Below are 16188 nucleotides of genomic sequence, written 5' to 3'. Positions count from 1 at the left end.
AGGCTGTTATTTTGAAATGTTTCTACCTTTTTTGGCTTAGGCCTGTATCACTATGAACTTCCCTCTTAGGAATCCCTCTGCTGTGTCCCATAGGTTTTGGACTTCTTTGTGTTCATTTTCATTTGTTTCCAGAAACTGTTTGATTTCTTCCTTTATCTCATTCTTAACCCATTTATTGTTTAATAGCATGCTATTCAATCTCCATCAATTTGAGTGTTTTTTAGGTTTTTCTTGAGGTTGGTTTCTAGTTTCAGGACCCTGTGCTCAAAGAAAATGCTTGATATAATTTCAACTTTCTCGAATTTTTGAGTTTTATTTTGTGTCCTATCATGTGGTCTATCTTTGAAAATATTCCATGTGCTCTGGAAAAGAATGTGTTCTTTGCTTCTTTAGGATGAAAAGTTATGTGTGTATATGCACACACACATGTGTACATATATGTGAAAGTTGTGTATATACATGTTGGGTGTATATATGTGAAAAGTTGTGTGTGTGTATATGTATATTAGTATAATATAGGGATTATATTATATTATATTATATTAATATTATGTCATTGAATAATGCCCAAAATCAAATGGACTGAACTTACTGGGGTCTATATATATATATATATATGTCAGTTAAGTTCATTTGATCTAGGACACTGTTCAATGCTGCCATATCTTTGCTGATATTTTGTTTGGAAGATCTATCCATTTTTGACTGTGTGGTGTTGAAATCCCCTAATATAAGTGTGTTGCTGTCTGTATCTTTCTTGAAGTCCTCCAAGATTTTCCAAATATATTTGAGTGCTCCTATGTTAGGTGCATATATGTTTATAATATTTATGTCTTCTTGATGGATTGTTCCCTTGAGAATTATGAAGTGTCCTTCTGTGTGTCTTTTTATTGCATTTGTTTTGGAGTCTATATTGCCTGATATAAGTATTGCTATCCTTGCTTTTATTCCCTATCCATTTGCTTGGAATATTTTTTTCCAACCCTTTCCTTTAGTCTGTGTAGGCCTTTTGTTCTGAGGTGAATCTTCTGCAGGCACTTTATGTGCAGGTCATGTTTTCTTATCCATTCAGCTACCCTGTGTCTTTGATTTCAGCATTTAATCTATTTACATTTAAGGTTATTTTTGATAGGTACTTATTCACTGCCATTTTACCCCCTTTCTACCTATGATCCTCTCTCTCTCTTTTTTTCTTCATCTTCTTAAAGTTGTCATTTTAGCATATCTTGCAGTGCTTGTTTGATAGAGGTGTATTCTTTGAGCCTCCTTTTGTCTGAAAAGCTCCTTATTTTGTCCTCCATTTTAATTGAGAGCCTTGCTGAATAGAGTAGTCTTGGTTGCAGGGCTTTGCTTTTCATTACTTGAAATATTTCTTGCCATTCCTTTCTGGCTTGCAGTGTTTCTGCTGAGAAATCTGCTAAAGTTATTGGGTGTTCCTTTTAAGTTATTTCCTGTTTCTCTCTTGCTGCTTTTAAGATTCTCTCTTTGTGTTTCAAACTTGACATTTTAATGATTATGTGTCTTGGAATCAGTGTCTTTGGGTTCATCTTGACTGGAACCCTCTGCTTTCTGAACTAGTATGGCTTTTCCCTTCTTCAGGTTCATGAAGTATTCCATCATTAGGTTTTTCAAACAGTGTTTCTATCCATTGCTCCTTTCTCTTCTCTTTCTGTTATTCTTGTGATTTGAATATTGTTGTGTTTCATGGTGTCTTGCAGTTCCCTTAAGCTATCTTCATTTTTTAGAGTCTTTTTTTTTGTGCAGCTGTTCTACATGGGTATTTCCTTCCACCTTGTCTTCCAGCTCATCACTAATTTGGTCCTCTGCTTCATCCAGCCTGCTTGTGATCCTTTTTAACACACACACACACACACACACACTATTGTATTCTTCATTTCTTCCTGGTTCTTGTTTATATTTTCCATTTCCTTTTTCATAGTGTTGTAGTTCCCATTCAGTTCCTTGTAGTTGTCAGTGAGTTCTTGAGCATCCTGATGACCATCTTTTGAATTCCAGATCTGATAGTTTGGTTGCCTCCATTTCATTTTACTGGTGAGTCTTCCATTCCTCTCAGTTGGGGGCTCTTTCTTCATCTCCTCATTTTAGGTGACAGTTTTTGTTTGTTTCTGTGATTCCCAATGCTCTGCCTTGCCAGCTGTTTTCAATAGGGTGAAATTCTATGGTAAGAGTTCCGTGGGACTCAGTGATGTTGTTTCTTTGATCTCCTTGTCTCTGTAATCTATGGGTGCCCTTTCTTCCACTTGTGTGTGCTCTCTTATTGTACTTGTGCTTTACCTATTTGTGGTTCCTTTTTTGGTCAATTTTCCCCTCCAGCGGGTTACTGTTATTGACAATTCCAACCTTGTCTTGTATGCTGTTGTATAGGTGTTTGTTAACAGAGCATTATTAGCAGACCACCAAACCTATGCCAGCAAAAAGGACTCCCCTACCACATCAGCAGTCTCAACCACAATAGAACTAAGATTAATACATGTGAAGAGGGATTAAGGATATCATATGATATGACAAAGGGAATATGAGATGACTAGAAGAGGGAAAAATGTTTTTGTGTGGTAAGAGGGAGGAGCATTGATAAGACTTGGGATAGAATCATGGTGAAGAAAGGGAGACAGCAAAATTTACAACATGAGTAAAACATGAAAGAGTAATGGGAACATTGGAGTAAGGAGAGGGAAGAATATACTATGTTTGAAGTAAAATTGAAAATTGAGGTTTGAAAGGGTGATGGGAACATTGGAGTAAGGAGGGGGAAGAATATACTATGAGGTTTGAAGTAAAATTGAAAATGTTTGTTCCCAACAGGAGCAAAATTGAAGAAAACCCCCAGCAGGGACAATAGCAAGGTCAGTTGAATGAAACATAATAAAGGTGAAGCAGGTTTAAGAATATTAAAGAAAAGTGAAAGGTGAATATGAGATGTCTACAGTAAAGAAAAATGACTTTGAGAGGATAGGGGAAACAAACTAATAAGAGTAAGTAGTAAATCCCAGGTTGGCAGAGGGGAAAAAAAGAAGCAGAGAGAGAGAGAGAGATTAGAAAGAAAAGATGAATAAGAAGAAAGAAAAAAGGGGGGAGAGAGAAAACAATGAGATAAAATTCCTTACTCAACTCATCAGGGACAGGGTAAAAGCAAAAAGAGTAAAGCAGTGGGAGAGTATTCTATAGGATATCCTTTGGGGAAGTACAGCAATAACCACGATATCCTACTCAACTGGCCACTTTTGATAAAAGATAAAAAACACATACAAATCTTATTAAAAGAGAAAAAGAATGTGAACTGACTTTAGAAAGCACAGCACTTATGCAAGGTTAGGTGGTAAGATATAGTGAGAGTAAGGGGTAGAAACTTGGCATAGAGCATGACAGAATAAAGTTAACCACAACTGTAATGAATCTCAAGAAGATGGCGGAATGGATTAAGGCCAGGGATAGGTGCTGTGTGGGATTTGGAAAAACAATAGTATGATAAGAAGTATATAATTTGAATAAAAATAATAAAAAGTAAAAAACCAAGAGTAGTATGTTATTAGAATATGAGTGAAGTGAAAGAAATTAAAATGCAACATAAAAGGAAGAATAAATAAGTCAAACAATGAAATCGAACAAACAAAAAACTAATTAAATGGAAAGAAAAGAAGTAAAAAAAAAAAAACACAAGTTCTGAGGACAGCAAAGGGATTTTTGTCTCAGTTGTTGGTGCTCACCTTCTGACTCTTCTCTAGATCTGTCTCTGGTTTTCTCACATCTCCAGATATTATTATCCTACACTTAAATAAAAAGCCTCCTGCTAACTTTAAACCTGACAAGTGGGTTTTGCTGGTCTTCCCTGATGGTGCAGGCAGAGGGGAGCTGGGCTCTCTTTTTTCCTTTCCTTTGGTTCTGTGAGGATGGGGGCTCAGTCTGGGCTACAATAATCACAGGTGCCCAGTTTCCAGCCCAGGCTCTCAGAGAGCTGCGTGGTCTGCACTGTGTACTCTGTATATATGTGCCAGGCCAGCACCTATAATGCACCTCATTGTGCTACCCTTTGATTAATCTGTGAGGTGCACTGAGTGGGAGTAAATCATACCCCTCCTCCTCCATCTTTGCTGGTCTGGTTTCTGTGTACACACAAAGTCCCTTCAGGGCAGCTCAGTTCCCCTATTGGATTAAGTTTCTATGGGAGCTGCTACCTCTCTGAGCCCCTGCTGCCCCTCTTTGATCAATCCATGAAGTGCCCTGAGTGGGAGTAAATCATGCCCCCACTCTTCCCTTTTTGCTGGCCTAGCTGCTGCATGCGAGATGTCCTTGCACAGCAGCTGAGATCCTCTTTGGAGCAAGTTCCTCTTGGGTGTGGCTGTCTGTTCCTAATAAGCACTTTGTTTCCAAATCTGCATCACGGCCAGTTGTGGCCCATCTCTTCGCCTATCTCTAGGTGTCACCCTGGCTCCCCAATTTCTCTGGTACTGTGCCAGTTGGTGACCTCCACCACAGCACCAGTGAGGGTACAGTACCATCTGTGTGTCTTTTATTATGGCTTTATCCCCCCAGCGACTTTAAGGGTCCAAGTCTCTCCCAGCATGGGTCTGTGACTTCCCCACTCCAGGAGGGGAGGGAGCCACTAAGTTGCAATCACTGACCTGGCTCTCCCCCAATGCTCTCACCATAGTCACAGTCTCCAGAGCAGGGCACAGGGACCTTTCCATCAGTCTACAAAATCTCTTTACTGTTGGGGTCCATCTTGCCTGGTCTCAGGAAGCTGTCACTCCCTGTGGCTAAGGCTGAGTAAGAGACCTCCGAACCAGGAGACATTAAGGAGACAAAACTTATTTCCCTGGCATGAATGCTGCCTGTTCTGTGCTGGCCCCCAATGCTTGATCAGTTAGCCAATGATGGTAAGATTTCCCAAGGGGGGAATCTCCTAAGATGAGCATGATCACGTGAAGGCCTGAGGGAAGGACTTGGGGGGCTGTGGAAATGAAGGGGTGATCAACATCGACCCCTGCCCCCTAGGCTTTGTCAAACTCTGAGTACTTGTTCTTAGTTGTGAGAAATCCAAGTCTCCTGGCTGCCTTTGTCTCCTCTGCGCAACTCAGGCCTGTGGAAATAACAGGGGTGGTGCAGTCCAGACCAAAGTCAGTGGACCCCCGGGGTAATCAGGCCTGAGACATAGAATATGCAAGATCCTTTGAGATCTGCTTGCTGGAGATGCTCTTGAATTAGAATATGAAGGCAAGGGCAGGAAATGAAACTAGCCTTTTAAATCCTGTAGTCTTTTTAAGTGATAAAACCCCAATATCTAAGCCCAGAATCCCAGCGTGAGTTCTGTCAGCCTCTTTGAAAGCTACCTATTTGTTTGATCTTCCCTGCCAGACTGTAATCCACAAACTGTATCTGTATTCTTAATAAAAACCTGCTTGGGCGGGAAAACAGGGTGCTCTCCACTAGATAGAGTGGCCATTTCATCCCTATTTCTCCACAGGACCAGGTTGTCCATGTGTATGTTTTTCTCCTGTTTTAATGAGCATCTACAGCGATGGATACTGCTGGCCAGTATCCACCACACCTTACCATCCATTTTTAAATGTCCTTGGCACACTTTGGCTTCCAAACTTCATACAGCTTGGATTCTGTTGGCTGTTCACTCTGTTCTATGGAAAATCAGCTAGGTGTCCCAGTGGGGTGCACAAGAAAGTGGTTTCAGCTGCCACCTACATCACCGCCATCTTCCCAACTGATGAAAGTGCCTGTTTTTAAAAGACCTCTATTCACAAGGTTACCTTCAAATATCTGTTCCTCCTAAGTATTCAGATGAGTATTCACATAATCTAGAGAAAACCACCACTTGGATGGTTTCCAGATCTAAACCGGAAAAATGGAGTAGGTTGTAATTGAACAACAATAAAAATTAAAAACAAAAGAAGTGCCTCATGTAACATTACTGAAATCAAAACAAGATGATAAACAAGCTACTATAAATTTCTCATTTTCCAACTTGTGCAATGCACAAATTTAGATTTACATAATCTAGAGAAAACCACCAACTGGATTTAGATCACCAATGGATTTATGAAACTCCTAAGGAGTCATCTTCCTAGTTAGTGGTAAACTGGGGCATGGCCAAACAACTAGGATATGGCTATAGAACAAAAAAAGCATTAGAGCCACTTCTGTCCACTGGGCACCAGTAATAAAACACCTTTTTCAGAGGCCTCCTTTCATCTCCTTCTAGAACTTCACAAGAGTATTGGCTTTATTTGAGAGCTTAGCAGATAATCACTTGTGGGTCTCTTGTGCAGAGTGGGCACTGGTGGAGTGGTTTTGTATGTTACCAAATATTGGCATTTGTTCAAATGATGACTATAAATGATTCCTAAAAAGTTACACTTCCTTTTTCTGTAACATAATTTGTTTATATGGTAAAGTCAACTCTGGATCAGAGTCAACCTGAGGAGTGAGTTTGGGCTCAATCTATTCCAGCTTTATACTTTGGGCAACTGACTTATTTGTCTGACCCTCATCTTTCTCTGGTATTTAATGGATATCACACTGTATGGGGTTGTTCAGAAACACAAATGATATAAGTGAATGTGTTCTCTACTGGAAGAATATTCACTATAATATCAGTATAAATATATTTTTTAAAATTTTCTTTTTTAAAAAATATATTTTATTGATTATGCTATTACAGTTGCCCCATTTCCCCCATTCTCTCCCCTCCACCCAGTATCCCCTCTCCCACCCACATTCCCCCCCTTTAGTTCATGTCCGTGTGTCATACTTATGAGTTCTTTAGCTTCTACATTTCCCATACTATTCTTGCCCTCCCCCTATCTATTTTCAACCTACATTCTATGCTACTTATTCTCTGTACCTTTTCCCCCTCTCTCCTCCTCCCACCCCCTGTTGCTAACCCTCCATGTGACCTCCATTTCTGTGGTTCTGTTCCTGTTCTAGTTGTTTACTTAGTTTCTTTTGGTTTTGCTTTAGGTGTGGTTGTTAATAATTGTGAGTTTGCTGTCCATTTACTATACATGTCTTTTCTTTATCTTCTTTTCTTAGATAAGTCCTTTTAACATTTCATAAAATAAGGGCTTGGTGATGATGAACTCCTTTAACTTGACCTTATCTGAGAAGCACTTTACCTGCCCTTCCATTCTAAATGAAAGCTTTGCTGGATAGAGCAATCTGGGATGTAGGTCCTTGTCTTTCACGACTTGGAATATTTCTTTCCAGCCCCTTCTTGTCTGTAAGGTCTCTTTTGAGAAATCAGCTGACAGTCTGATGGGAACTCCTTTGTAGGTGACTGTCCCCTTATCTCTTGCTGCTTCTAGGATTCTCTACTTCATTTTTACCTTGGCTAATGTAATTATGATGTGCCTTGGTGTGTTTCTTCTTGGGTCCAACTTCTTTGGGGCTCTCTGAGCTTCTTGGATTTCTTGGAAGACTATTTCCTTTGCCAGAATGGGGAAGTTCTCCTTTATTATTTGTTCAAATACGTGCTCAATTTGTTGCTTTTCCCCTTCCCCTTCTGGTACCCCTATAATTCAGATGTTGGAACGTTTAAAGATGTCCTGGATGCTCTTAAGCTTCTCCTCATTTTTTTTGAATTCTTATTTCATCGTGCTTTCCTGCTTGGTTGATTCTATCTTCCTTCTGGTCCACTGTATTGTTTTGAGACCCAGTTTCCTTCCCTTCACTATTGGTTCTCCTCCGTATATCTTCCTGCATCTCTTTTATGGTAACCTGCATCTTTTCATCTAATTTGCGCCCAAAATCAACCAATCCCGTGAGCTTCCTGATCACCAGTGTTTTGAACTGTGCATCTGATAGACTGGCTATTTCTTGGTCACTCAAAAGGATGAGTCCTGGGGGACTGATCTGTTCTGTTGGAAACATATCTCTCCCTGTCTCTCCTTTTTTTTCTTTTTTTTTTCCAGTCTAGTCACTCTTGTTACGGTGGGGGGCAGAGGCTTAGGTGTTCACCGGGGCTGGGCACCCCAGTTGCTAGATTGTGACGTTATATGTGGGGGCGGGGGTGGGAGCGGGGATGGGAGGGAACAATGGTGGTAGTTCCGTTCTCCTGGGATCTCAGTCCCTTCTCTGGGATCCTGGGCTGCGAGCTCTGCCCTGGTCCACAGTCGCGGTCTCACTGGATCCGCCAGCCTCAGCTTGCGTACTCAAGGACCACCACTGCGTTCTTGAGTGCTGGATGGCTTTCGTGCCAATTTCACGCCAAGTTTTCCCCGACCTCTGCGTGCCACCAACCTGCACCCGCCCGGCTCGTCGTCTCCTACCAGTCTGGATGTACGGGTCTACTTCAACTTCTTGGCTGTCCAACTTCCATTCAGATAAATCCTCTATCAGTTCTGGGTGTTATTCTATATGTAAATTATTGTTGTTCTAATCTTGGTTGTGCGAGGAGGCATAGTGCATCCACCTATTCCTCCATCTTGCCGGAAGTCCTATTTTTTTTAAATTTTCTTCACCATGTTCATCTATATTTCTCAGGTTTCTATGGAAAACTAAAAGAAAAAGTAACATGTCCTTATAAATTACAATGCAAATTTTAGAAGTTATTTGTATTTAATGAATTGGGTTGGGAAATCTAATAAAATACTTTTGAGAGAGGGCTAACTTGGGTTTGGTATACCAGAGAGAGCAGGTATAAGCCACAAAGGCTCACTAATCATATATCCTTGAATGGATCACTTAACCTTAATGATGCTCAGTTTTATCATCTATAAAACCATAATAATGTCCTATTTAAAATATATATTATAATCATTAAATGTATTTAAAAGCATCTAGCACAAGACCTCACACATATTAGGTACTCAATATTTCTGTTCTGTATACTTGGTAGGAGGGAAGGAAGGAAGGAAGGAAGGAAGGAAGGAAGGAAGGAAAGAAAAAAGTAAGGGGTGGGGAAGAAAGGAAAGGAGGGAGAAAGAGAGAGAAGGGAAGAGAGATAAAAAAGAGTTTATAGCTTGATAAACCCACCCTACCTAACTTACTGTAAGTATTGATAGTTCTTAGTTGAGAGAGCTCTAATTACGAATGTATAAAGCATTCTAAATTTCTCAGATAAAAACATGTGTCATCTATTTCATGTCTCTAGAAAAAGTAAAATCAATATTTGAGTTAATGGAAGAAATTAAATGGCTGCAGAAATATTTAACAAGTTTCAACAATAAATTAGTTGGTAAATGATGGTACATAGAGTAATGGAGTACTTGCCTTTAAAACATTCTTCACAAAAGTTCAGAAAGATAAATCAATTAATCCCTTGCCTGTTAGGTACACAGATTAGCAAAGCTAACAGACCCAAGGTAAACCCAAGTACCATTACTCACCTAAAAGTAAAGCCACCTAAGGAAATGTAATTTTTTTAATAGCAGCAGATTACAGTTTAAATACTACTTAGCTGACTGGGTTTAGGCTCTGTGTCTAGTCAGCACATAAAGTCCTAGACTCTCATTGATGAAAGAGCCCACGTAGATAGAGTCTAAAACCACCTTGCCTCATTTTAGAGATGGGGAAGTGAGACCCAGAGAAAAGGAAATATTATACTCAAGGATCTTTTGCTAGTTACAAGGGTTGGGACTCAAGCCCAGAACTCTGGAATCACAATCTTCTCTTTTTTTAAGGTTCCAAGTCAGGTTGTTGTTGTTGTGGTTGTGGTTCTATTACAGTTTGTCCCAATTTTCCCCTGTTGCTCTCCCCTTCCCTACCCATCCCCATCTTCCACAGTCAATATCCACCCTTTTGTCCATGTCCATGGGTCATTTATACATGTCCTTTGGCTAGAATCTTCCCCTTCTTTCCTTCTTTATCCCCCTTCCTGTCTGGTCACTCTTTTTAACTCCTACTGTTTGGGACTTGATGTCCAGGCAACACAAAAGAATGAAGAGAATACCTGCTTGGCACTTCAGTTATTCTAAAGGTCATTAGAAGAAAGATGTCTTTACTGCTGTTCCCCTTTCTCTCCCCTCCCATTTACTATCTTGGAAGCTTACTGTGAGTCTCACTTGGGATATGGCTCCCAGGGCTGAGTCTTTCCTCCCAACAATGCTCTCTAACACTCATTCATTCAACACATCTTTCCTGAACACATCTTTCTTACTTACTCTCCTTAAATGCTTGCTTTGCAGTGTGTTTCAACTCACAAGTACAAGGGAAAAATGAAGGCAGAAATGGGAAAGCAAATTTCAAGGTCAACAGCTAAAGATGAGAAGCAGGAAAAAATCCAGTGGGTTGAGGAAATGGTTCAGAACTAATCCTGGGTGGGTGAGTGTGGTCTGAGTCCTAGGGCAGATGGTGGTGCTCAAAGGAAACAAGGGGCCCAGACATTTGCCTGTCTCATGAGATGCTGTGGATTTGTGCATTGCACAAGTATGTGGACCTAAGAGGATAAACTTGGAAAATGAGAAATTTATAGTAGCTTGTTTATCATCTTGTTTTGATTTCAGTAATGTTACATGAAGCACTTTTTAAAAATTTTTATTGTTGTTCAGTTATAGTCATCTCCATTTTCCCCCATTGCTCTCCCCTGCATTTCCTACCTCCCCTCTCCTATATTCAGTCCTCCCTGCCTTATCCATGGGTCCTTTTTATATGTTCCTTGAATTGACCTTTCCCCTTCTTAAAAGTATATTTGTATTCATTTTACCATGGTAATAAGGAAAACAAAGTCAAACCAACTATCTTTTGGGTTAAAATGTCCTGGTCAGTAAGGTCTGGCCAATAGAGCCTGACTTCTTCACATTAATTAAATGTTTCTCTGTGCAAAATAAAGTGGTTGAGCAACAAAAATTAGATGTTCATTCTCTGAGTAGGTCTTAGGCATAAATATGCTGATAAGAAATGGATCACTGTCTCCTGCTAAACTAACTCAGGTGACATGGAACAGTTATAAGTAGGAGGACTGCGGGCCCTGTAGAAGCCTGAATCATCATAGTCACCTAGTGAGATGTAGTTTCCCCTAAGGAGGGTGATAATCAGATTGAATAATAACTATTGTCTACACACTCACTTCTCCAGGTCTGGCCCTTAGGCCAGCAGTTTTGGTATCATCTATGAGCTTGTTAGAAACACAAAATTTCCCTCAGACCTACCAATCAGAATCTGCATTTTATCAAGATCCCCTGGTGATTGGTATGTACATTCAAGTATGTGAAGCTTTGGCATCATCATCATATCAACTAACGTTTATTCAACGTTTATTGTGGTGGCTGCTCTGCTAACCAGTGTAAACATTTTCCTGTTGTAAAATGGGCTTCCTCAAATGCCAAAGAACTACAGGTGGAGAAAATTCTTGGGAACCCCTAACAGCTGATTTTGTGTTTTAAACCAGGTTTGAAAAACTGTTACCTGATTCTGGCCTGAGGACCAGAAAAGGTCAGGTGTCTCCAAACCTTCCTTGAAATGAGGACATTTAATGTGTAGGCTGTTTGAGTCAGTTCTTTGGGAATATTCGTATAACTCCCAGATATAAAAGGACTGTGATTCAACATAATGCTGAATGTGCTAGCCAGTGCAAAAAGGAAAGAAAAGGCATAAAGATATTAAAGGGCAAAATAAAACTTAAAACTGTCCCTTTTTGCAAATGACATGATAGTCTACATAAAAAATACCAAGGAATCTTCCTAGAGCAAACAAGTAAGTTTAGCCAGGTGGCAGGATACCACATACAAAAAAGAAAAAAATACTTTGGAGTAGCAGAAAAATGAAGATTGAGAAATCCAACTGGACTTCATCTTGAATAAGACAGTGCCCCAGTAACTGGGCTGGCACTCTGTGGGTCTTAGAAAGCTGTACTTGCTCCTCTCCTTCTCTGTGTGCACACTACACTGTGTATAAAATTGTGGATCCTTTAGGAAATGTATCAGGAACTTCACCCAATCTTACTTTGTACAAAGCTAGTTGTATGGCCTTTTCCTACCTAAAAGCGTGATCCTAAAAGTCCTCCTAAAAAGTGTGATCTTGTTGGATTCTTCAGTAACTCTCTGAAATATGGGTACTATTATCATCCCAATTTTCAGACAAGTTAACTAAGGCTCATGGAGACTAAACAGGTTGCCCAAGAGTACACAGCTCTTAAAAGTCAGAGTCAGAATTCAAACTCAGCTCTACTCTAGAGTCTGTGCTCTTAATCGTCTGCCAGTTTCAGTCAGTCTTTGTTTTTCACAGAGATGTAAAAAGAAGTTTTAGTTCAACTATAGCATCTCTCATCCTTGAGGGTTTTGTTGTTGTTGATGTTGTTGTTGTTTTTAATTTTAATGAGAAGAGAGGGGTACAACAAGACCTGCCTCATGAAGGGTACTCTTAAAAAGAAAAATGACTGAAACATCAGATTTCTCTCCCTGCCAAAAAAAAAAACCATTACACTATTGTTTCTTACCAATAACATTGAATTTTGAAATATTAGATCTGGAAGGTCTTTCAGAATCATTTAGTCCACCTTCAATTTATAAATAGGGAAACAGGCCTATAGAAGGGTGGCTCACCCTACATGGTTCATAAGCACTCACTCCCATGTGCATGCCCCAAAGGAAGTCACCACTAGACTTCCAACTGTGGGCTTAAGAAATAATTCTTTGAATACGGTGTCCTAGGAGCCTCAAAGCTCTAACAATGTCAAGCTGAAATTCTGCTCCCCTGTAACTCCCTCCCCATCAGTCCTGGTTTGACTTTTTGGAGACGTATTCAGACATTCTTCAGACATTCCCATTTTAAAGCCAAGAAAATATCTGAGTTTGGGATATGAATGTAGCTCTCTTATACCTCCCATTTGTTCATTTCCTCATAACTTATGCAACTTCAACCTATGCTGCATAATGACAGTTTACACTGTCTGCTTCTCTATGGCCCAAATGACATTGTCCTGTTCTTGAATGACCAAAGCAATGCAAACTGTCCCAGTTGACCTGTGAGGAATATATACATGGAGCCCTCAAACAACATTTTCCAAAATTGCAAACTGAACAAAGCTCTATATAAAAAAAATCAGGAGTTACTTGAGAAAGAGATGGATGCTTATAGGAACTTGCTCTCCTTTGTACAAACTCATTTTACATTACCTTTTACACTTCATCTATGTAGGAAACACCTCATAAGGTACCTTGTCGAACTGAGCTTTCTGTCTCAATATGTGTACATATATGGACATTAGAGGTCTGAAACCATGCTCTAAATGTGCCTTACTGGCATTCATAGAAAACTTACTACTGAAGCTTGGCCATAGAATTCAGAATTCCTGGGTGAAAGGGAATGAAAAAGTCATTGTCCACTTGAACTATACACCCAATGCCGGATTTTTACCTACAATACCTGAAATAAGCATCCATTAGGCCCTACTCCTGTCCTCTCTCTAGCCCCACCCCAGCTCTTCTCTCAGCACACAAGGACTTGAAAGGGTAACTGAATCAAGAGAAGACTGTAGGGAGATGAGATATTTTACCCTCTCAAAGTTTTTCAATTACCTCCCCTTCCTTTTTAGTCGCACTTCACAAAAGTTCCATCTTCCTGTACTTATTTCTTAACTTCTAGAAGCCTGGCTCTTAGAAATCTGCCAATATAGTCCTAAATGCAAATACCAGTTATTTTCCTATTCCTCAAGTTCCCAGACACTTCAGTTCTGAGGCGGCTGACAATGCCCTCATTCTTGAATCTTTTTTTTAACTTCAAGAATACTCTATACTTTCACTTTTTCTTTAACCCCCCTGCCACTTCCCTGCATTTTCATTGTTTCCTCTTTCTCTCTAACTGCAAATGTGGCTACTGTCTAACATTCTCTTCTTAGAACAGTTCATTTCTCCTTGGCTTCACAATTCCCCTTTATGTAGATAACTTATAATTCCTAATCTTCAGCACAGATCTCTTTTAGAGCTCTAACCTCACATATATTGGACATTCTACCTGGATGTCACACTGACATTTCAAACTCAACACATTCAAAACTATGCTCAGCTTAGGTCTAACTCTGAAATCTGATGGTCACATCATGTTACCCATCTTAGTTTATAATACTAACATCATCTAGTGACTCAGGAATAAAATCTCAATCATCTAAACTAACTTATCTTTTCCATCTCATACATTGCAACTGTTATCAAGTAGAGTTGATTCTACTACCTGTTCAATGTTTCTCCTCCATTCTATTGTTAATGCCACATCTTAGTTTTTAAGATCTAGAATTCAGGGGTGTCCAACCTTTTGTCATCTCTGGGCCACACTGGAAGAAGAAGACTTGTCTTGGGCCACAAATTAAATACATCACAACATGTAATCACAAAAATTTCATAATGTTTAAATAAATTTATAATTTTGTGTTGAACCACATTCACAGCCATCCTAGGCTGCATGCAGCCCATGGACTGCAAGTTGGACACCACTGAAAAGTCTCCTAATTAATATTTCAGTCTCAAATCTTGTACCTACAACTTTTAGAATAATTGTCATGCATTACCACATCGATCTTGTCATTCCTGTGTTTAGACTTTTTAAACTCCCCATTGTGTAGCCTATATGTCAGCAAACTTTTCTGTAAAGAGCCAGATAGCAACTATTTTGGCTTTGTGGCCCACAGGCCTCTGGTACATGAAAACAGCAATAGACAATTTGCAAACCAAAGGGCCTGGCAGTATTATAATATAATTTCATTTACACAAACAGGCAGCCAGCAATATTTTGCCCAAGGACCCTAGTTTTCCTACTCCTAGTTTAAAAAGAATAAATTCAATTTCCAGAAGTTCGGCATTAAAAGTCCACCATAAATCTATAGCCCATTACTTCTCATCATAAAGCTTATTCTCTAAACAAACTGTGGATATATTGTAATTGTCTCAACACACTTTGTCAACCCCATGCCTTTTCCCATGCTGTTTCTTCTACCTGCAATACCCTGCCATGCAGTCACTCTGTGTCTCAAGAGTCTTTGGAATGTGGAGCATTAAATGTACTGTCTACTTTCAATGGCCAGATATCAAAGCACACTAATAAAGAAACACATCATTTATGAAGTTCATGATCCAGGACTCTGTAGGCTGCTCACATGAAAATACAAATTCAACATTGTTGATGAACCCAAAATATTTGGCCTGGTGATTTAGCTCATACATCATAGAAATGAGACCTAGCATTAAGTTCCCCAATGTTGATGTTAAGCATAAGGAGGGTAACTGGCCTAGGGTTACTCAGATGTTTTGCCTTCAAGTGAAATGTAATGTCTGTATATTTTTTGTGTTGTGAATTCCTTTTTTCCCACTTGCTTATGTTTCCAATGTGCTTTCTTTTGCATTTGAATATGTTGTTACTTCTTCAAGTAATACCACAAATGTGTAAGAAACACACAAAGAAAGGCAATAATTATTCTTTATATGCTTTCATATGTGATTTTACCTGGTGGATTTTCATAATTATTACTTGTAAACCACAGCAGATTTATTTCCGCAGGACTGCCAGAAGCTAAAGAAATTCAGTGTAAAATTCCAGTATTACCTACTGAATAGAAGATCCATTCAAGATATACTAATTCAAAAAGATTTCCTCCCTGGCTGGCATAGATCAGTGGATTGAGCGTGAGCTGCGAACCAGGCATCGCAGGTTCGATTCCCAGTCAGGGCACATGCCTAGGTTGCAGGCCATGGCCCCCAGCAACCACACATTGATGTTTCTCCCTCTTTCTCTCTCCCTTCCCTCTCTAAAAATAAATAAATAAAATCTAAAAATCTAAAAAAAATATTTCCAAATGGGTATAATCTACTTATTTAAAGAGAAAATAACCATAGCATCCACATTTGGCACACACTAGAGGTACTCAAGTGCTCAAGTTCACAAATAATACATTTAGCACTGGATTTTCTGATATTCTTTGATATCCCTTTATCAAATTAGGAAGAACTTCCTTTACTTTTAATATCTAATTCTCCATGAAAGTTAACAATCATTATCAAGTACTAGTTTGATTCTAATAAGCAATAGCACCCCAAAGAAAGATCTTTCCCTTGGGACAATCTTATTGAACACAAAATTGGGTTTATTTTAAGCATTTCAGTGATTTTTAGGTCTGCATAACAAAAACCAGAGTACACCCAATGCTTTTAAATTGGACTAATCTAAATGGCACAAGCAAAATATGGTGTCTGTTAAATTGATTCAAACTAAGAAACCTAGGAGAATATCAGT

Source organism: Phyllostomus discolor, chromosome X (genome assembly GCF_004126475.2).
Source record: "Phyllostomus discolor isolate MPI-MPIP mPhyDis1 chromosome X, mPhyDis1.pri.v3, whole genome shotgun sequence".
NCBI lineage: Eukaryota > Metazoa > Chordata > Mammalia > Chiroptera > Phyllostomidae > Phyllostomus > Phyllostomus discolor.
Note: the sequence above shows the minus strand (reverse complement) of the source record.